At 40.9% G+C, this 22,002-nt stretch overlaps 1 long non-coding RNA gene across 1 annotated transcript in view; it reads right to left on the reverse strand.

The window, feature by feature from the left end:
- Positions 1-22,002, reverse strand: part of LOC114896715 — a 46,664-nt gene that overhangs the window by 596 nt on the left and 24,066 nt on the right. The window contains exons 2-3 of the long non-coding RNA XR_003793887.1: positions 16,061-16,340; positions 270-326 (exon numbers count right to left, since the gene is read on the reverse strand). This is a non-coding gene — a long non-coding RNA (uncharacterized LOC114896715). The remainder of the gene's footprint in view (positions 1-269; positions 327-16,060; positions 16,341-22,002) is intronic.

The raw sequence follows: 22,002 nt of genomic DNA on the forward strand, positions 1-22,002 counted from the left end.
CCTGACATTTAATTGTGTATTGAATGTTTAGTTGTTTATTAGCTCTCTCCCCTAACAGCAGGTACAGTCCCGTGAGGGAAGACCCCGAGTACTGAAAACAGGGCCTGGTCCATAGTAGCTATTAATACATCTCCTTTGAATAAATTAATATACAATGAAAAATACAGGAGAAACCCCCCCCAACTATTTATAGTGGCTGCTTTGAGGAAGGGAACTGGGATCTTGGGTGTCAGCGGTGAGAGAACAAGAGAGAAGGTCTTGTCACTTACCCATGACCTTTAACTCCTCCAGCACCCAGGGTCCAGACAGCACACCAAGGTGGTGCTCTAGGGTAAAGAAGGAAAATGTGAGAACATCCGTTTAGATATACTTTTTTCCTAAAAGAAAGAAGGCATTATTAACATTCAATTCATACATTTTGAGTACATGTACATAATTTATAAATTATATTCTGAATTGCATGTTCAACATATTTTTATTGACTAGGGTATAAAACTTAAAAGTTTGGTCTGTAGGTTTGAGATAAAGCAGATGTGTTTGATGTGTCTCATACCGTTTTAAAATTGTTTGAATCAACATTAAAATCCAGAGATTTCACATAAAATCCCAGATGTCTGGGTTGTTTGAGAAACCAGAGTTGCTGGCAATACGGGTCCTTTGATTCCCTCGGGCGATGTGGGCACAGACCCATTGAAAAGGCAAGTGGATCCCTGCTCACTGAGGTTTTTTTCCCTGTTGGCTTCCTGTAGGTTTTCAGATTCAGCTCACCTCACTCCCTGCAGGCATTTTACTTTATGACCCTTTTCTGACTGTTTCTCAATCTCAGCCAAATCATTTTTATCTGATAGTGAAAGTGCTGAAATTCGCTAATAATCAACTTAAAACAAAACAAAAATACTGAGCTCAGAGCTATCCCTGTTTTTACACTACACTTACTCTTGCAATCTGCTGAGTAATGGGGGGCAGAGCAGGTGCTGGCACAACCATGATTAACTGAGGGTGTGTCCCTGTGAATCACAGTTGCTGGGATGCGGGCCGGCTGAGAGCAGGCTGAGAACCACTGTTCTGTAGTCTGCAATTTCTCAATTATATACAGTCCTTCTTTGTTATATATGTAGCTACATCTCCATAGAAACCTCTTGTAAGGACTACTGAGTGTATAGTACTTCTGAGTTCCTCAGAGTATCAAGTATTAAGGATATTTAATAAAGGCTTGTTGGTTAAGTGATTAACATAAAAAAAACCCATGGATACTGACAGTGCTTATAACTTATATCACCATGGTTTGCATAGTTAAATATATAGAGATAGTAAAAGTGCACACACACACACACACACACACACACACACACACATTTAGTAAAAGCAGGAAGAATGAATGTCTCAATCGTTTTTGCTTCCCCATAGTACCTAGGGAAGTGGCTTTGATATAATAACTGGATGAATAGATGGATAAATGAATGAATAAAGTTTATAATATCCACCTTGATCATAATCATAGATACTGTTGATTAAGCATTATCTGTGGACTGGCCACTGAGCTAAGTCCTTAACATCATTCTCTCATTTAATCCTCACAATCATTACATATGGCCAGTTTTTTCTTTTAATACTATAAAAAAATAAAATAAGCCTTAGAAAAGTGAAATAAGTAGTCCAGAGCCACATACTACTAACCGGCAGATCCAGGATTCAAACCCAGGGCTTCCAAAAGCCAGTGGTCTTTACTAAGCAATACCAACAACAAACAAACCAACCAACACCCTGGGTGAGAAAATGAGATGCTGAAATTTCTCCAGTAAAATATTCTCATCCAGTGACGTGGTTGTCACTGAAAATAAATTCTAAAAATCAGCATATTCTGCAGGAGCAGAAGTTAAACATGTCTTTAGCCAATTAATAGATGGGGAAAAACACAGGACATTCAGTGTAGAGCTCAGGATAAGTACATGACTAAGGGAAGCTGAAACCTTGAAAAACAGTAGACAATTGGAAATTACTTGTTACAAAAATGGGTAGTTGCTTCTTGGCCACAACTTCTATTTATTACAGATAAAAAGTAGTGACAACCAATTTTTTTTTTTTTTTAAATGTAAGATCAAAATTCCAGTTTGTCATCCAACAGGAACATTTACTTCACGAGAAAGGCGCCATTGGGCTGAAGGGACATAAACAGTTTGAAGGCTTCGGTTCCACACCCAAGGGGTTTACCATACACTAGAGATGCTGAGAAGTCTACCTACACGTGGCTGGAAAAGAACACTAGGGCAAGTGAGGCCCAAGCTGGAGGGTCCTGCCAGCCAGGCTGAGGATGTTGGACAGATGGCTGTCACTTAGGATTCAAGGGTTAAGAGGCCACTCTCTGCCCAGGCTGGACACAGCACCACACTCTGTGTGTTCACCATGGAGAAAAAGAGATGTGGTAACCAGAGTCCTTCACGAGGTAAGATCAAAACCTTAAGTAAATTAAGTGGAATTGTTCTGAACATGATAAAACAAGGGGTTTAGATGACAGAGGGTGAGGCGCTGCTGACTAAGAAGAGATCTACATATTTCTCCCTCGGAAAAGGCAGTTCAAGGCAGCTTGTTTAATGGAAAGGAAAATATATTAGATGGAAAGCTGTGTCTGGTGTGTGTGTGTGTGTGTGTGTGTGTGTGTGTGCAGAATTATAAATGAAAAATCCAAGAAAAGCTCCTAAGTTGGCTGGTAGACCATTCATGGGTGATGTAAAGGAAGTTTTTTATTTACTTTTTAAATTTTTCTCTCTAATAGAATAATACATGAATATACTTTCCTTGTAAAATTATAAAAGTTACAGGTCAAAATAAAGTCCCTTTTGGCTATCTCTCAACTGAATCCTGCCCAAATCCCTACACCTCCTCAAATGATCCTTTTCTGAAATTTGAAGTGCAAGCACATGTGGTATTTGAGCATGATGAAAAAAAAAAAAAGGAGAAAAAGCTTGCAGTAATAGTAACACTAACTCCCTCTTATTAAGCAGGTGCTATGCTAGATAGTTTACATATAAATTATTAGCTCATTCAGCAATGTTCTGTGAGCAACTAAATGCCAAGGACTAGAAATGCAACAATGACCTCAAAGGATCTGCAGTCACCTCCTAGCCTGGTGTCCTTTCCACCATATACTGATAAAGAAAGCAAGACTCCGAGAGATTAAGCAACTCACCCAAGGTTGCCGTGAGATAAGCGGTAATACTGGGGTTCGAATCCTGGCCTGTATGTCTTCAAAGACTGACCCTCTCTCTTCCACTACCACTCAACTGTTTTCAAACTGTTTTAAAAGCAATAGTCTTTTAAACTGTATTTAATGAAAACAAAATAACTTTATCACATCACAGCTCAATGCAGGAAAAAGATAAAAGTGGCAGCACGTTGGTTCATTCAGTGGCCTACCTGTAAAAATAACTGTGTTCCTATCAAGAGGACTAGATGAAATTTCTTATGGCCTGATACCTCAAAGCCCCAAGTCTGTTGTTAAGCAGCTTTAGGGACAGCTAGTAAACATTCAAGTTGATCAAGATCCTCAGGGCTAGTGAATTCCAAACCTGAAAGTGCCTGGGAATCACAGATTCCTGTCGCTCTCCCACTACTTATGAGCCCTAATCTAATACAACTGGTGTCTCCATAAGAAGAGCAAATTAGGACAAACACACAGAGAGGGAAGACCATGTGAGGAAACAGAGAGAAGATGGCCATCTACAAGCCAAAGAGAGGTCTCAGAAGAAGCCTGTCCTGCTAATATCCTGATCTCAAACTTCCAACCTCCAGAATTGTGAGAAGATTAATTTCTGTTGCTTAAGCCACTCAGTCATGGTACTTTGTCATAGTAGCCCTAGCAAATTAACACAGGCAGTATCTGGTATTATTTGCCATTTGAATGCAGAAGAATTAACTGATTCTGTAAGAGAAGAATGAGATAAAGGGGGCAATAGAATAAAAACAAGAAGATGAATTTCACTTTCATCAATTTCAGAAAATGGTGAAGATAAAAATAAATGAATAATGGGACTTCCCTGGTGGCACAGTGGTTAAGAATCTGCCTGCCCATGCAGGGGACACGGGTTTGATCCCTGGTCCGAGAAGATCCCACATGCCGCAGAGCAACTAAGCCCATGCACCACAACTACTGAGCCTGTGTGCCACAGCTACTGAAGCCTGCGTGCCTAGAGCCTGTGCTCTGCAACAAGAGAAGCCACTGCAATGAGAAGCCCGAGCATTGCAACGAAGAGTAGCCCCTGCTCGCTGCAACTAGAGAAAGCCCGCACGCAGCAACAAAGACCCAACGCAGCCAAAAATAAATAAATGAAAAAATAAATTTATTTTAAAAAAATGAATAAGAATGGGGACTTCCCTGGTGGTCCAGTGGTTAAGGCTCCACGCTTCCAATGCAGGGGGTGCCGGTGTGATTCCTGGTTGGGGAACTAAGATCCCACCTACCAGGCAGTGTGGCACAAAAAAAAAAAAAAAAGAAAGAAAAGAAAAAGTGGACGATTGCCAAAACAAACCTTTGTTGAGGAAACAGTACCAAGATTACTTACTCTAGCAGCTTCTTGAGCTCAATGACAAAGAGGCAAGGAAAAAGTGAGAGGAAAGACTTCCAGGGAAAATATGGAGGTAAAGCACAAAGTAAATGAGAAGCATCATAGCAGGTACCGAACTATTTTAGGAAAAGGAAGTAACGTTGAGTCCTGAGAGTAAAGGAATTAAAACATTAAGACTTTAAGGAAGTAAAAGGAGTTCAGAGGAAGGCTAGGGGAGCTAAAAATAAAACATATATATGGGCCAAGTGTTTTGTAAACTGGAAACAGGTCACTGAGAGAGCATTAGGTCACTCAAGGTTAGAGTCACAGTTTATGGGGATCAGAGAGCAAAGAAATAGGGTATAATTTTAAAACAAGAAGCAAAGTAATACGGGAAGAAAGACTGGGTTTGGCCATCTACACTTTCACTTTTCCTGTAGCCTCTGAGCCAATAATTTCCCCATTTTGTGCCAAGTTTGAAACCAACCAAAATAAGAAAATAACTATGAATGGAGGGAAGAAGTGATACATTTCTTTTTTTGCTATGTTGAATAGATTAGACATAATTTATCCAAGGTATAGGTTATGGGCAAGCCAGTCATCACATGGCCCCGTTTGGAGAAACCACAAAACCTGTGGCTCCTACTGAGAGAAGAGTCATGTTCCACACCATGTGACCTCTCCCACCCTTCCCTAATCCCTTAGCTCTCAGTTCTCCTACCTCAGCTGACTGGAACCAGGAAGGAGCATGTAATCCCAAAGCAACCAATTTTATGGGTTTATGGCCTATGAGGAGGTTTGGCATAGAACCTCTGTCCAAATAGGGATATTTTCGGTCAAGCAGGCACCACTATCTCCTAGAAATTTGACATTGAACTGACAAGTTGTGAATAAGTTGAAGCTTTAAGCTATCAGAAAAGACAAACTAAAATCACCAGGTATTCATAGGAGAGTTGAGAAATTGGTGGGTAGAAATAGGAATAGTGGCAGGGCAGATGGAGGGATGCTGAGTCACTGCAATTATGGGATCCCTGAACTTGCCAAGGCAAAAAGATGACTCAGATTGGCAACTCTTCACTGGATGCCTCTAGTTGCTGAATGACTGCCAGTGTCCACGAGGACTGACTCCATCATTTTTCCTGAATTCCAGGAAGATTCTTAAAGTCTTTACTTCCACAAATATCCTCACAGTACCCCTACTTCCACCACCCAAATGAACCACTGTTCTTTGTAGTGAAAGGATATTGCCAAACACCTCAGTAACAATAGTACTGGCTAACATTTATTTAACATATATCACGTAACAAGCACTAAGCTGTTAACTTTACATGTTCTTGCTTATTTAATGTTCTCAACAATCTATGAAGCACTATTATTATTCTTACCAATTTATAGGTGGAGATCCTAATTTAGAGAGGCGACCTCACCTGCCCAAGGTCACACAGTGATTCTGTGGCAAAGCTGGTTCTGAATCCAGATTTGTACAACTTCAGAGCCCAAACATATAATTACATTTAACTCCTGTCAAGTCACTTTCTTTGGGGTCATGTTGATACTAGATATTGGGATTCAATTATTCCAAGTCATAAAATTTGAAATGTAATGATCAGAACTTATGGAGGAAAAAAGACTCATCATGAATATTATGTGCTCTTAAATAATATAATCATGCATCTTCTGAAACTTTGGAAACTTCATTGAAGAGAAGTTCTGAAAAATTCCCCCTGAGCAAGGCATGGTGAAGGAAAATTACTAATTTCAGATGCATTATGTGTGCTAGATGTATTATTTTAATTACAGCACTGTTTAAGGAAAATATGTATTTTTCTAGTTTAACTGTGACCTTAACTTTCCTCACAAAGTTTTAAGCTCCTCAACAATGAATTCTCTACAAAGAGGTTTTTAGAAACCAAACTTGAATATAGAAGAGAAACTACTTTGCATTAAAAGAAGAGAAATGGGGCTTCCCTGGTGGCGCATGGTTGAGAGTCCACTTGCCGACGCAGGGGACACGGGTTCGCGCCCCGGTCCAGGAAGATCCCACATGCTGCGGAGCGGCTGGGCCCGTGAGCCATGGCCGCTGAGCCTGCGCATCCGGAGCCTGTGCTCCGCAACGGTAGAGGCCACAACAGTGAGAGGCCCGCGTACCGCAAAAAAAAAAAAAAAACAAAAAAAAAAAACGAGAGAGAAATGAAACTGTAGAATTTATGCAAGGAAAAGAAGCTGTGAAATATAAAGTGCACGATTCCAGCTCTTCCAATTATGCTGAAGGAATAACTAAGATTTCTCAAAAATTAGGAAATTTAGCAGAGGTATATAGAGAACATACCTATTTGTACTACCTATAATATTACCTATATATATATTATCTATAAAAATAATATGTATTACCCCCACGAGGGCATAATTTTTTTTGTTTCCTTCACTGCTGGATTCTCAGAAGCTACAACAGCTTCTGGCATATAGTAGGCACTCAATAAAAGTCTGTTAAAGAAAATGAATACATGACCCAAACTCAAGATAGTGAGATTATTCTCTGGATTCTATCTCTAAATTATACATGAATTTGAGCAAGTCCTTTAGCATCGTTGGGTAGAAAATTTATTTATTTATTTGTGAGATTTGTTTATTTAATAGATATTGCAAGAAGATGAGATTTGTCCTATCAAATATCAAAATTAACAGCGTAGTACTCGTTTAAGAATAAGCCAAAAAATTAATGGAACAGACTAGAAAATTTAGATTCTTTTTTTTTAATTGATTTACAATGTTGTATTAGTTTCAGGTATACAGCAAAGTGATTCATATCTACATATTTATTTCAGATTATTTTCTGTGATAGGTTATTACAAGATATTGAGTAGAGTTCCCTGTGCTATAGAGTAGGTCCTTATTTTTAATCTATTTTAAATATATTAGTGTGTATCTATTAATCCCAAACTCATTTATCCCTCCTTCCCCACCCCTTTCCCCTTTGGTAACCATAAGTTTGTTTCTATGTCTGAGTCTATTTCTGTTCTGTAAACAAGTTCATTTGTATCATATTTTTATTTTTTAATATTTATTTGGCTGCGTTGGGCCTTAGTTGCGGCACATGGGATCTTCGTTGTGGCATACAGGATCTTTTGTTGCGGTGTATGGGCTTTTCTTTGTGGCGTGTGGGCTTCTCTCTAGTTGTGGCGTGTGGGCTCAGTAGTTGTGGTGTATGGGCTCCAGAGCACGCGGGCTCAGTAGTTGAGGCACGTGGGCTCTCTAGTTGTGGCACACGGGCTCCAGAGCACGCCGGCTCAGTAGTTGTGGCACATGGGTTTAGTTGCCCTGCAGCATGTGGCAACTTAGTTCTCTGACCAGGGATCGAACCAGCTTCCCCTGCATGGGAAGGCAGATTCTTAACCACTGGACCACCAGGTAAGTCCCTGTATCATATCTTTAGATTCCATATATAAGTGATATCATATGATATTTGTCTTGCTCTGTCTGACTTACTTCACTTAGTATGACAATCCCTAGGTCTATCCATGTTGCTGAAAATGGCATTATTTCATTCCTTCTTATGGCTCAGTAATATTCCATTGTATATATGTACCACATCTTCTTTATCCATTCATCTGTTGATGGACATTTAGGTTGTTTCCATGTCTTGGCTATTGTAAATAGTGCTACTATGAACATTGGGGTGCATATAACTTTTGAATTAGAGTTTTTGTCTTTCTGGATATCTGCTCAGGAGTGGGATTGCTGGGTCATATGGTAGATCTATTTTTAGTTTTTTAAAGGAACCTCCATACTGTTCTCCATAGTGGCTGCACCAGTTTACATTCCCACCAACAGTGTAGGAGGGTTCCATTTTTTCCATACCCTCTTCAGGTTTTATTATGTGTAGACTTTTTGATAATGGCCATTCTAACTGGTGTGAGGTGATACCTCATTGTAGTTTTTTCGGTTTTTTTTGTTTTTTTTTTTTGGCTGTACGCAGGCCTCTCACTGTTGTGGCCTCTCCCGTTGCGGAGCACAGGCTCCGGACGCGCGGGTTCAGCAGCCATGGCTCACGGGCCCAGCCGCTCTACAGCACGTGGGATCTTCCCGGACCGGGGCACGAACCTGTGTCTCCCACATCAGCAGGCGGACTCTCAACCACTGCGCCACCAGGGAAGCCCTCATTGTAAATTTGCATTTTTCTAATAATCAGCGATGCTGAGCATCTTTTCACGTGCCTGTTGGCCATCCGTAGAAACAGATTCTTGTATATGCATGTATCTCAATTTAGTATATATATATGTGTGTGTGTGTATATTTAGTATTCCACAAAGGTTGCATACAAAATCAGTATATAAAGTAAAATGAGTTGGTTTGGGACAACTGGTTATTGTTTAAGAGAAAGATAAACTGGTTATTGTTAAAAGAAAGAATAATGTTAATTCCCTCCCATACTACATACTAAGCTCAATTTCAGGTAGATCAAAGACCTGAATATTTTTTAATAAAAAAGAAAATGTGAAAACTACTAAGAACAAAATTCACAGAAATGTTTTTATAACCTCAGGGTGGTAAAATAATTTCTTAGAGTAACAGTAACCCTGCAACCATATAGAACACAGACTAAAATGTGAACAAGTATAATCGTTTTACATGTAAAAGTACAATAAACAAAGGAAATGAATGGCAGTCTAAGAAAACATAATCATAACAGAAAAAAAAAACATTAGCCATGATATAGAGAGGGTGCTGCAAGTCAATAAGAATCATAAACAACATATAACACAGTAGGAGAACAGGAAAAAGGAATAAGCAGGAAATTCAGAGAAGAAATTATATAAGTACCTAATACACATAAAAGAATCTACTAATGGCAAATATATAAATGACCAATAAACATGAAAATCCACTAATTATTGTTATAAGTTGATATAAACTTTTGGAGGCCATCTTGGCAATGTGTCTCAATAGAATTGAGCTAACTAAAAATGAAGGTGTAGGGGAGAGACCACTGGCTTTGAATTTAGACAGAACTGGGTCTGATACTTGCCGTTACTATTTACCAGCTGTGTGACCTGGAGCAAGTTGCTTAACCTATCTGAGCCCTGGACACTACATTGAAATGAAGAGGGTAATACTCTCAGGCTAGAGGTAGTATTGAGAAAATGCATGGGCAGAGCCTGGAACATAAACGAGCTCAATAAATATCAGTTTTTCCTCCTCGTACTCTCCCTGTGCTTCTTTTCCCCTTCCTCCAGATTTCCTGCCAGCTTTGATTAGACTGAGGAACGATTCAAGGCAGAAAAATCCAGCTCCTTTTTCACGAAGTCACAATTTGGTTAAGGCATTTATAGGTGTTTCAGGGAAAGCTCTCAAGGAAAGCAGTAAAGTGTTCTAGTGAGTGAAGAAAACTGAAGAAAGAACAAACCACAAGTACCAATCTGGCAGCATCAAAATGATGAAAAGAAAAAGCCAAACAAGAATGAGAGTAACACCAAACCCAAAACTATAAATAAAACTGATCAAGACGTGAATAATTATGCACTTTTGAGTACAGGAGAAAATTAAAAATGTTATGACATTAGGAGGAAAAACTAGACACATGAAGATAGTACCACACACTGAGGAAAATGATGTTACTTTAAAATATTTCTGAAATTATGTAAGTAGTATCACATTACCAAAACTTTAGGGAAGTACGTGATAGAAAAAAATACTCCCCAAGTATAATATGATTATCATTTTAATTTATTCCCTTGTAGTATTTTTCATTAACTTTTTAAAAAACTGAGATAGGGCTTCCCTGGTGGCGCAGTGGTTGAGAGTCCGCCTGCCGATGCAGGGGACACGGGTTCATGCCCCGGTCCGGGAAGATCCCACATGCCACAGAGCGGCTGGGCCTGTGAGCCATGGCCGCTGAGCCTGCGCGTCCGGAGTCTGTGCTCCGCAACGGGAGAGGCCACAACAGTGAGAGGCCCGCGTACCGCAAAAAAAAACAAAAAACAAACAAACAAAAAACTGAGATACATTTCACGTACATAAAATTCACTACTTTAAAGTGTACGATTCAGTCATTTTAAATTTATTTATTTATTTATTTATTTTTGGCTGCGTTGGGTCTTCGTTGTTGCGCGTGGGCTTTCCTCTAGTTGTGGTGAGTGGGGGCTACTCTTCTTTGTGGTGCACGGGCTTCTCATTGCAGTGGCTTCTCTTGTTGCGGAGCACGGGCTCTAGGTGCGCAGGCTTCAGTAGTTGTGTCTCGTGGGCTCTAGGTGCATAGGTTTCAGTAGTTGTGGTGCACAGGCTTTAGTTGCTCCACAGCATGTGGGATCTTCCCGGACCAGGGCTTGAACCCATGTCCCCTGCAGTGGCAGGCGGATTTTTAACCACTGCGCCACCAGGGACATCCCCAGTTCAGTCATTTTAATAAATTCCCAAAGATGTGCAACTATCACCACTCTCTAAGTCTAAAATGCTTTCATCACCCCCCAAAAATCCCATTAGCAGCTACTCTATTCCCTATCCCTCCAGCTCCCTGGCTCTACCTTCTATTTCTATATCCTTACCAAAGGCATGTTTTAAGTCAGTTGAATTTTCCTCCTTGTTTCATTGAATAGTCCATCAGAAACAAACTTTCCATAAATGGATAAGTAGCTTTCAAATTTCTGTATAGAGAAATTATTTCTAAAATGTTTGCAGAGGGTAAAAATTAAAAGAAGGGAAAGAAACAGAGAAAGAAAAACAAAGGATAATTCTAGGATAGCAACTGAAAATTGAGGAGGAAAACAATTTATTCGCAAGCAGACAACATAGCTAACATAGTAACTTGATCAGGTTATTGAAGAGGGGGATATTTTCTTGGGTCTGATGGTCTTACTATTGTGTTAATCTTTTTTTCCCCCCGAATATTTATTTATTTGGCTGTGTTGGGTCGTAGTTGTGGCACGCGAATCTTCATTGCAGCATGTGGGATCTTTTTAGTTGCGGCATGCAAACTCTTAAGTTTGCGGCATGTGGGATGTAGTTCCCTGACCAGGGATCAAACCCAGGCCCCTTGCATTGGGAGCGTGGAGTCTTAGCTACTGGACCACCAGGGAAGTCCCTATTGTGTTCATCTTTAAAACTTTTTTTTTTAAATCAAAGCAGTATGTGTGCACATTTATAAAGTAAAAAAAAATCAATGGTGCTGAAAAGCTTATTGCAAAAGGTAAGAATGCCCCGCTGCGACATCCCAGCCCTACCCCACCCTTTGCCTTCCACCCAAACCCTACTAGACCCACACTTGGGAAGCAACCAAGTTTAACTTTTCAACAGCTACAGTTCTTTAATTCTTTTGGGTGGTTACTTCCCTATCCCTCAAATAATAGTCATATTGCCACTTCTTTGTTTATCAGACAGACTTTCTGTGGACTTCCTTCCCATTCTGATACATGAGTACTTAGTTCACTTAGACCCTCCCCCCTCTCAGTATGAATGTCTCACTATTTTTAAGTCCTCTATTGTAATTTTAGGTAATGCACTTTAGTTCCTCTTTGTAATTTTCTTACTATATGCCCTTTTGTTTCTTGTTCCATTAACTATGACCTGTATCTCTCAACTCCCCACTTTGTATAGGGTCCCCTCCCGTTCCACTTCCAAAATGCTCTCACTGCTGTCTTCTGTAAGATTTCAATGCAAAGGTACCAGCACAACGGAATAAGGAGTTTAGCAGTAACTTCCCTGGTGGTCCAGCGGTTAAGACTTGGTGACTTCACTGCCATGCGCCCAGGTTCAATCCCCTGGTTGGGGAACTAAGATCCCACAAGCCGAGCGGCAAAAAAAAAAGAAGAAGTTCAAACAACATAAAAAAAATTGTGAAATAGTTTGTGCACGCAGACAATAATAGAGACTAGTATAGGAACACATATACCTCCACCACTTGGTTTTATCAAATCTTAACATTATAACATATTTGCTCCCCTTAAAAAAAAAAAGCATTGCCAATCCATTAAGGGCCTGTATACTAAGGACTGACTCTATTTCTCTTTGTCAGTGTTTATCATTACAACAAAACATCTCTCCTTAATTCAGTGTTTACCATTCTAATACATGATTTTATATTTTTGATGCATACGTTGGCATCCCTATACATATAATATAAACATATTTACATATATTCATATATATTATATATCCATGTATTATATATCAGTGCTGACATTTTTAAAGCAAAACAACTGCTGCGGGGGCTTCCCTGGTGGCGCAGTGGTTAAGAATCCACCTTCCAGTGCAGGGGACACAGGTTCGATCCCTGGTCCGGGAAGATCCCACATGCCGCGGAGCAACTAAGCCCATGCAGCACAACTACTGAGCCTGCACTCTACAGCCCGTGAGCCACAACTACTGAGCCCATGCGCCACAACTACTGAAGCCCACGCACCTAGAGCCCGTGCTCTGCAACAAGAGAAGCCACCGCAATGAGACGCCTGTGCACCACAATGAAGAGTAGCCCCCGCTCGCCGCAACTAGAGAAAGCCCGCACAGCAACGAAGACCCAACACAGCCAAAAATAAATAAATAAAATAAATTAAAAACAAAAAACTGCTGGGAATTGGGAAACACTAGCATTTTGAAATTCTCAGATTTTGGGGTCACTCGTACTGCAAAGCAAGCAAAATGTTCCAGGAGCATGACTCACAAGGCACACAGCATACCATAAAAGGGTAAAAAATAATAGCCTGGTGGCTTAAGAGGAATGACGGGATACACCAAAGCGAGAATCAGGAAGGTGATTTTTAATTTTGCACCAAGACTGGGCCATCCATGCAAAGAAATGAAGCGCTAAATTTCAAGAGGACGTTTCCTAGCAGGGTCTCCTCACTACACTCCCAGGGCTGTAGGAAGGAGAGCAACAGGGAATGTGAGGCAAGGCTGATTCTTAAGGTGATTAACAGTACAGCTCACACTTCACAGAAATGAAAATTAAGGAGGAAGGAACGGGGGTCTGCACACTGACCCATTTTCAGCCTCTGTGGAAAAAAATCACCATTTATAGCTAGAATGTACTATAACAGAAGGAGCGTAAATAACACTTAAACACTTGCACACATGCCAGAAGAGCAGAAGCAAGAGTCACAAAAGAAAGTACAAAGCTCAATGGCATGAAGACATAAATGGAAGCACATTCATTTTTCTTTATAGCTAATAGACTTTAAATTTTTACAAGCAATTTTTTAAAGTCACCCATAATTTCCCTACTGTATGGTAATTTTTGTTTCTTCATATTCCTTCCCAATTTTATCCCCCCCATACATGCACAGTATATATACAATGCTTAACTCATTTTAATCGTTGTATAGTATACAATTCAAAATGCCACTTTAAAAATTTAGCATGGGGGTTTCCCTGGTGGCGCAGCGGTTGAGAATCTGCCTGCCAATGCAGGGGACACGGGTTCGAGCCCTGGTCTGGGAAGATCCCACATGCCGTGGAGCAACTAGGCCCGTGAGCCATGGCCGCTGAGCCTGCGCACCTGGAGCCTGTGCTCTGCAACAAGAGAGGCCGCAAAAGTGAGAGGCCCGCGCACTGCGATGAAGAGTGGCCCCCGCTCGCCGCAGCTAGAGGAAGCCCTCGCACAGAAACGAAGACCCAACACAGCCAAAAATAAATAAATAAATTAATTAATTAAAAAAAAAATTAACATGTTTTCATCAACACACCATCAGTCATTAGACTTAAATTCTCAGTGTCTGCATCTGCTTCCTATTGTTTCCAGTTGCCTACTATTATAAATATGCTCTGACAAGCACAGTGGGTAGTCTCAGCATAAATAGGGGAGGGGATGCTAAGAAAAACTAGAAAATGCACATTTTTTTAAAGAAAAAAGGTAAATGTGGAAGATTTAGAAGTTACCTTTAGGAGCCAGTCGATTCAGCAGAATTGGGTTCCTGTTCTTGTACATTAATTATGTATGTTTTAGCAGGTATACAGTTCTGCTCAGGGAGGATTTTTAATTTTTTAAATTTACAAATGCAGAAAAAACCATAGATGATACTAAAAAATATACCGGTACCCAGAATTAATCAATGTTCATTATATATGTATTTTAAAATACAGGGATATTCCTAAAAAGTTGAAGTCTCTTTTGGTCTCTTGTGTTGTCACACGGGTAGCCTCTTGACTGCAAGGAACAGTAAGGCAACTTAGTCCCAAAGCAGTTCACATAAACGGTGATAAAGGATGGAGAGATGGGTGTGATCTATGCAGACAGACTACTCTTTAACGGGTGGCTGTTTCTAGCATAATTACAATAAGACTCCATGTTTGCATAATGCATTATAGTTTGTAAAGTGCTTTTGTGGCCTACATAATAGAGGGGAGTGAGGTGAGCTTCAACCAAGGCTGCCCTACTCCCCAAGAATGGACATAAAATGATGAAGTAGCGGCAGCTAGGGAGGACGCTTACAGGAACTGCACAGTAAGTAGAGTTTTGGGTTCAGTTAAGGAATCTTTACCAGGTTACATTACTTCAAGCTCTCTTCCTATGAAAACGTGAGCGGGAACAATCCCTTCTCCTCGGATCAGTGTGACGCAGCGACAGCTCAAGGACAGGCAGCTGTAGACAGGTTGAAACGGAAAACTCCAGCAAATATTCTATTAACAGAAAATACTCTTAAGGGCAATCGAGAGAGGAGTGCAGGGAATAGAGCGTCTCCTCACAATCAAGATGGCAACAAGCTCCAACGTACAAAGCTGTTGGGAAGTTGCAGACCTGCATGGAGCTTTGAAAGTAACAACCAGGGCCGCATAACAAGACCACACAATACTGGGCCTCTCCAGGTATTTCTTGTAAGGGATCCTGGGGCACGTTGCTGGGTTACAGGCTGCAGGATGTTGGCAAACTATATGACAAGCATGGTGAAGAAAATATGGAGCAGAAAATAAAGATGGAAGCCTTCAAAAGGAAAAAAGGAAGGTATTTGGGGGATTAATGTCACAAGAGGTATGTATATAATGCATACTGAACCCAGTTTCAGCTTATTTGGAACAAATCATCTATGTAGAAGAAGCATAGCTTCAAGCATATTTTAATGCTTGAAATTCGCCAGAGAGGCAGGACCAAGAGTCACAAAAGAAAGCACAGTACTTTAATATATTCATGTACATACATATATACACACAGACATGCACGCACGTATGCGTATATGCACGTGCACATTTGTGAAACAGAAATTTATGAATAAATTGAAAAGATTGTTAAGAAAAAAAAAAGTACGGACCAGAAATGTCAATAAACTCCATAATTTATTTCATTTTCACAAAATAACTGCTGGCTAGAACCAACATGGAGATTCTAATTAGCATCAGTATTACCCCTTGTGTGAAGCCTTCTCTTAGCTCCCTTTCCTCCCATTAGAGCTGATGACTTCCCCTCTATGACTCAGAGCACTTTTCATTTTGAGCCTTTTTTAGCATCAGTCACAATCATGACAGGTTGTATCATAGGTTTCATTTATTCTTCAAGTAGGCTTTGAAGGCTAGGATAAGGACCGTTTTCTACTCACCTTTATATCCTGGCATCCAGTGCAGTGTTTGGCCAATGTATGTACTCTATGCATGCTTGTTGAACCTGAGCCACTGTCTGTCACAGAGAGATCATTTGTCTTGGGGAAGCAAATTCTTCTGACCTTCCAGTCCAGTTCTCCCAGCTTGGTTCTCTCCTTGAGGCAAAGAATCAGCAACTATCAAGTTAAGTTCGTGGAGAGCTTCTGTTTGCTTTCTTCCAAAGGGGGATAAAGACCAAGACTTTTCCCCAGAGGCTAAGACACTAGTTCTTCGTATATGCTGTTAAAGGAAAAACGAAACAAAACAAAACAAAAAAAACTGTTGGAGACCTAAGACTGCGTGCTGAGCGGTAAAGCAGGGAACTTGACCCAGACAGAGGAACAGGTCTAGGAGCTCCTCAGGGGTGAGGTTTAGGAAAAGAGAAAGGAAGTAGATCTTTTAAAGCAAAAACACTCAAACTGTTTCTGACCCATATTAGGAAAGCAAAATGTCTTGAGAGATGCTGGGTGGCTGGTGATACCTGCATCTGCTGTTGTGTAATTATGGGGTTGGCTGGCCTAGTCTTCTTTGGGAATACGGTATGCATTGGGGTCATTTTGGGATTATGGTGTGTAGATACCTCATGACCTGCCTGATGGGGACTATGGCATCCACTGGGGTGTCAGCAGATGCCCTGGTTTCAGCAGGCTTGGTGGACTGGTCAGAGTTTAGCAATGCACAAAATTACCCTGGGGATTGAGGGTGGCCTTCCCATCTCTACTTCTGTCAAGAAGATCAAACCCCAGTCCTTGTCACGTAAACTGTGGGTGACTCCAATTTTCAACAGTCTTCCTTCTCTGAAGTAAGGAGTAGAATGAACATTCATTCAATGCCTACTGTATGGCAGGAACTCTACTGTACTTAGAAACTTTAAAATTGACATGAAGTGGATATCACCACTTTAAAGAGGATGCCACACAGCTATTAAGTGGTAAATCCAGAGTTCAAAGTCTGGTCTAGGCTGGCTCTAAAACTTTGGTTGATAGCTTCTGATGTCCTTCAACAGCATTAACAGGACACAGTGACTCTCACACTACCAGTGAATGACCTGGGCAGCTGGCTATGACACAGAGCCCCAGAGATCCACCCCAACCTGGACTTTAGTTTCTAGGTCTTAGAGGCCTTGTGTTACTTTGCTAAGTGAAAGACTAGAAATTTGGACCGTCGAGAGAACTGACCACAGCATAAAATGCTCTCTAGTTAGAAGGAAAGAGAAAACAAAAACAAAAACTAAATGAAAACAGTGAAAGGCTGAGTATTTAGGGTATAAGAATCTAATTAACCATGTCTAATGTTTCACTGTTTTTTTGTTTTTTGTTTTTTGTTTTTTGCGGTACGCGGGCCTCTCACTGCTGTGGCCTCCCCCGTTGCGGAGCACAGGCTCCAGACGCACAGGCTCAGCGGCCATGGCTCACGGGCCCAGCCACTCCACGGCATGTGGGATCCTCCTGGACCGGGGCACGAACCTGTGTCCCCTACATCGGCAGGCAGACTCCCAACCACTGCGCCACCAGGGAAGCCCTTTTATTGGTTTTGATGGTGGAAAAAGCAGTATGTAAAAACACATGATATAGAAAATGCCCTTTATGATACAATTCACTAAAATTCAAATGAGACAATGCATCTGAAAGTGCTTTAAAAGCATAAAGTGCTATACAACTGTGAGGGATTACTTGTCCAAGAAAGCTTTTACAGGAGAAACTTGCAACATTGGTGTTTTTGCCTCTCCTCTAAGAACCAGGGCAGTTTTGAGAGTTGCTCTTCATTGAAGAAACAACTCATGCTTATATCCCCAGCTTGGCAGGATCAGGTAGAGATCAATATTAGCCTTCAGAAGGGGAAACTCTCTAAGTCTATATAAGGCTCCACAATTGTACTCTGAACCGTGGCCAAGAAGATTGGTTAGCACTTTGTAAAGCATTTTTAGAAAAAAAATACATAGTGTGATAAAACAGTATAATCTACAATAAATTAAACATTAATGGCATGCCTAGAGACTCTGTACAGTGAAATAATTTTACTAAAAAAAATCAATTTTTATTTGATGCCTTGTAAATATTCAACCTTTCATTTTAGTCCTTTCTGCCCTGTCAACCCCGCCCTCGACCCCTACCCCTCAATCTCTTGTTCTTTCTTCTCTAGCCTTACATCTCTCATTGTACTTCGGAGAAATGGGATTTTACTACTCCTTTCTCCTAGAACTGTGCCTTCAGATTCTTCGAAGTGTCTGATCAAACACTTTCTCTCCGAGTCTGAGAGCACATGGCGCCTTCTTCCTTTAATTCTTCCTTTCTCCTTGTTCCCTATCCCTCTCCCCACTACCTTAGAACTTCAAGTTCCCACTACGATTTCAAATATAGAATATTTTGCTGTTCCTCCTACGAGGGAGCTTAAAATGCCTCTAATTACACCATTTCCCCTGTCTCTCTTCTCCTTTGCAATTTAGATGCAGCACAGCAGAACAATCTGCCTGACTCCTCTCTGATCTGTCAGGTCATTTTGAAGGATTTCTGTCTTATGTGAGTCTTGCCTCAATAAGGGCCCAGCACCCCAGCTGCCTGCTTCACAGGCAAAGCCATAGGGCCACAGAGCTGCAGTCTCAAGAGGCTTTGCTGTTCAGCCAGTGCCAGGTTGCTCTTCAACTCTTGGTTGAAAAATAAATTTCAGTCTTATTTACCTAAAAAATTTCCTTCTATTTATAAGATTGCAAGTTCCTATTTCAATCTGGATGTGCCCACAGGTGAAAAGTAATATAATGGCTTAACTGCTTCCATTGGTCCAAAGTAGTCTTCTTTGAAGAGAATGGGGTCTGTGCAACTCTACTAGATAGTTCTTGGACATGCTCGAGTTTTTTGCTTTTTTTTTTTTAACACCTTTATTGGAGTATAATTGCTTCATCCTCAAGTTTGAGAACTACCTGAGAAGCTGTGGTAAGAAAAGAACAACAAATATATGTGGGAGGACAGTATTTTGAACATTAACTGATGTTCCCCTCTTTCCTATCTGTTCTTTCCTGTTATCTCTACCCCTCCCTGCACCCTCAACCTTCAGGCTACTAATTATTTTGCCTTTATTGCCTTAAGAAAAGAATGAAAGGAAACAGAGAGCTGATTCCTGATATTTTTGCATTTCAAAATAGACTTCAAAATCATAAGTAGGGAAGAGTTTAAGAGTCTGTGGAAAGCAAAAGATTAAGCTTTTGAAATATCAAAGCCAATGCCTTGAAAGGATTCGAGACTTTGTGTACAGTGTGTCAGTCAGACTTTTCTGTTTCTTGAGACGAGCAAGGGTCTGGATCCAGGGGAGCCAGTGAGGAAGCTAGTGGTGAGTAGACTTAGGGGTTTCAGAGAAAGTGGTCTGTGAGGTATACATCCTGCCAGAGAGCAGAGAGGGACATGAGCCCCACAAGCTGAGGTAAAAGCAGTGAGATTCCAGAGTTCCCATCCCCTGCCAGCAAGGAAGGAATGACTGGGGAGAACTGGGGCAGCTGGGCCTGAGGCACCTCCCAGGCACAATTCTAGGGAAGTGGCGAGAAAAGAAAATCTTCCTTCTGTGTGTGTGTGTGTGTGTGTGTGTGTGTGTGTGTGTGTGCGCGCGCGCGCGCGCGTGCACCTGGTCTCTGTATCCAGATTTCCCCTTTTATTATTTATTTATTTATTTTTATTTATTTATTTATTTGCTGTACCTCTCACTGTGTGGCCTCTCCCGTTGCGGAGCACAGGCTCCGGATGCGCAGGCTCAGCGGCCATGGCTCACGGGCCCAGCCGCTCTGCGGCATGTGGGATCTTCCCGGACCGGGGCATGAACCCGTGTCCCCTGCATCGGCAGGCGGACTCTCAACCACTGCACCACCAGGGAAGCCCTCTATTTTTATTTTTTAAAAAATATTTAGTTATTTAGCTGCACCAAGTCTTAGCTCCAGCATGCAGGATCTTCGTTGTGGCCTGCAGGATGTTCATTGCCACGTGTGGGATCTTTAGTTGCAGGATCTTTAGTTGTGACATGTGGGATCTTTTAGTTGTGGCATGTGGGATCTTGAGCTGCGGCATACGGGGTCTTTAGTTGTGGCATGTGGGATCTTTTAGTTGCAGCATGCAGGATCTTTAGTTGTGGCATGTGGGATCTAGTTCCCTGACTAGGGATTGAACCTGGGCCCCCTGCATTGGGGGTGCAGAGTTTTAGCCACTGGGCCACCAGGGAAGTCCCCAGATTTCCCCTTTTAATAAGAACAACAGTCATACTGGATTAGTGCCCATCCTGATGGTCTCATTTTAGTTTAATTACCTTTGTAAAGACCTTATCTCCAAATACAGTCACATTCTGAGGTACTGGGGGGTTAGGATGCCAACATATCTTTTTGAAAAGGACATAATTCAACCCGTAACAGGCCACTTACACAGATTAGCTCACTGTCTCTTGCTGAACTCTTTTTTCCACTCCCACCGACCCATTTCTCTCCACCAAAGCCTTCTGGAAGAATCTGTAGTCAGGAAAACATCTGGTAATCTCATTTATACTGAGGCATGACTGGCCAAAATTGTCTTTCTCTATAAAGTACAATGGTCCAAAATGATATAAAGCAACAAAAAGAAATCGATAAAGTTTAGTATGTTGTCCCTCCTGGAAATATCTACATTTTAACAAATCACAAGGAATTATACTCATTCCTCTACAACACAACATATAACGTATATGTTATATACTGGAACATAAATCATGGCAGTGCTTGGGATAACGAGGAAAAACTTGCTAAGCAATACTTGGTTTTTATTATAATTCACATAAAAACTGCATTTTCTATTAATGGCAAAATAAGGTTGAATGCCATGTTGTTGATACAATGACATGCACTCATAATTGCCAAGTGAAGATTATTGTAGATTTCTTCTTTAATGCTAATAAGAAATATAAACACTCCTAAAGGAACTGCAAACTTGGTAGCTACTGCTATTTCATAAGTGGTTCAAAGGCTATGAAATTAGCAAGATATTTGAACCGCTCAAACCAACAATGGCTTTAAATCCATCCCTTCCAAAATTGCACTTAGGAGCCATTTTTGCAGCCAATAAAAGCTTTAATTTTTTTTAACTCAAGAATGTGGGCTATGATAGCACAGCTATCATATTTAAAGAGCACTTAAACCAAACTGACACTAGGAACTAAAAAGTAAGATAGGAAAACTTGACTTTATATGTTGTACTCTAAAATACAGTCGATTCTCGTTTTTCGCAGTAGTTAAATTCTATAAAGTTGCTGTGAACACTGAATTAGCAAATACTGAATCACTCTTCCTATGGGGAATACAGGGTGAGGTTCCTGTGAGCCTCTGGTCACAACGTTTTTGTCAACTGAACCCATATCTTGTTCCATGTGTGTTTCTGTTTAAAGACACATTATTCAATGTATATTGTTGATTAACATTGAACTCACGGCCAACACCACTATAATTCGTGCCTGAAAGAAGCTTATCTAACACTGTATTTTCTCCGTAAGGCACATCATAGCCGTCTTATGCTTAGGAGTGGGAGACAGCACTGCAGCACTCTCCTTGGGGGCCATTTTAAATACCAAAATCTCCACAAAAAGCACAAAAATGTGAAAAACATAGCGTCAGATAGACCACAAAGAGGACACTTGTTTATAGTATGAGACCCGAAACAAGAAGGCCAAGCGGCACCTTGTTTGACCTCACCTGGGAATGTGTATAATCAGCAACTCCAATTTTTGGCCCCTCTGCTCATCTCTGGGAATGACGATGAAAATGCCATGGATATTGATTTTGGGGCTGTAGGTAAATTTTTAGCAGGTAGGAGAATTCACAAGTACAAAGCCATGAATAATGAGGTACTCTGACCTGGCTTCCATTGCCCATAAACCAAATAAATAAATAAGGTCCTATTTG

Source organism: Monodon monoceros, unplaced genomic scaffold, assembly GCF_005190385.1.
Source record: "Monodon monoceros isolate NGI ecotype Baffin Bay Population unplaced genomic scaffold, NGI_Narwhal_1 Super_Scaffold_16, whole genome shotgun sequence".
Classification (NCBI taxonomy): domain Eukaryota; kingdom Metazoa; phylum Chordata; class Mammalia; order Artiodactyla; family Monodontidae; genus Monodon; species Monodon monoceros.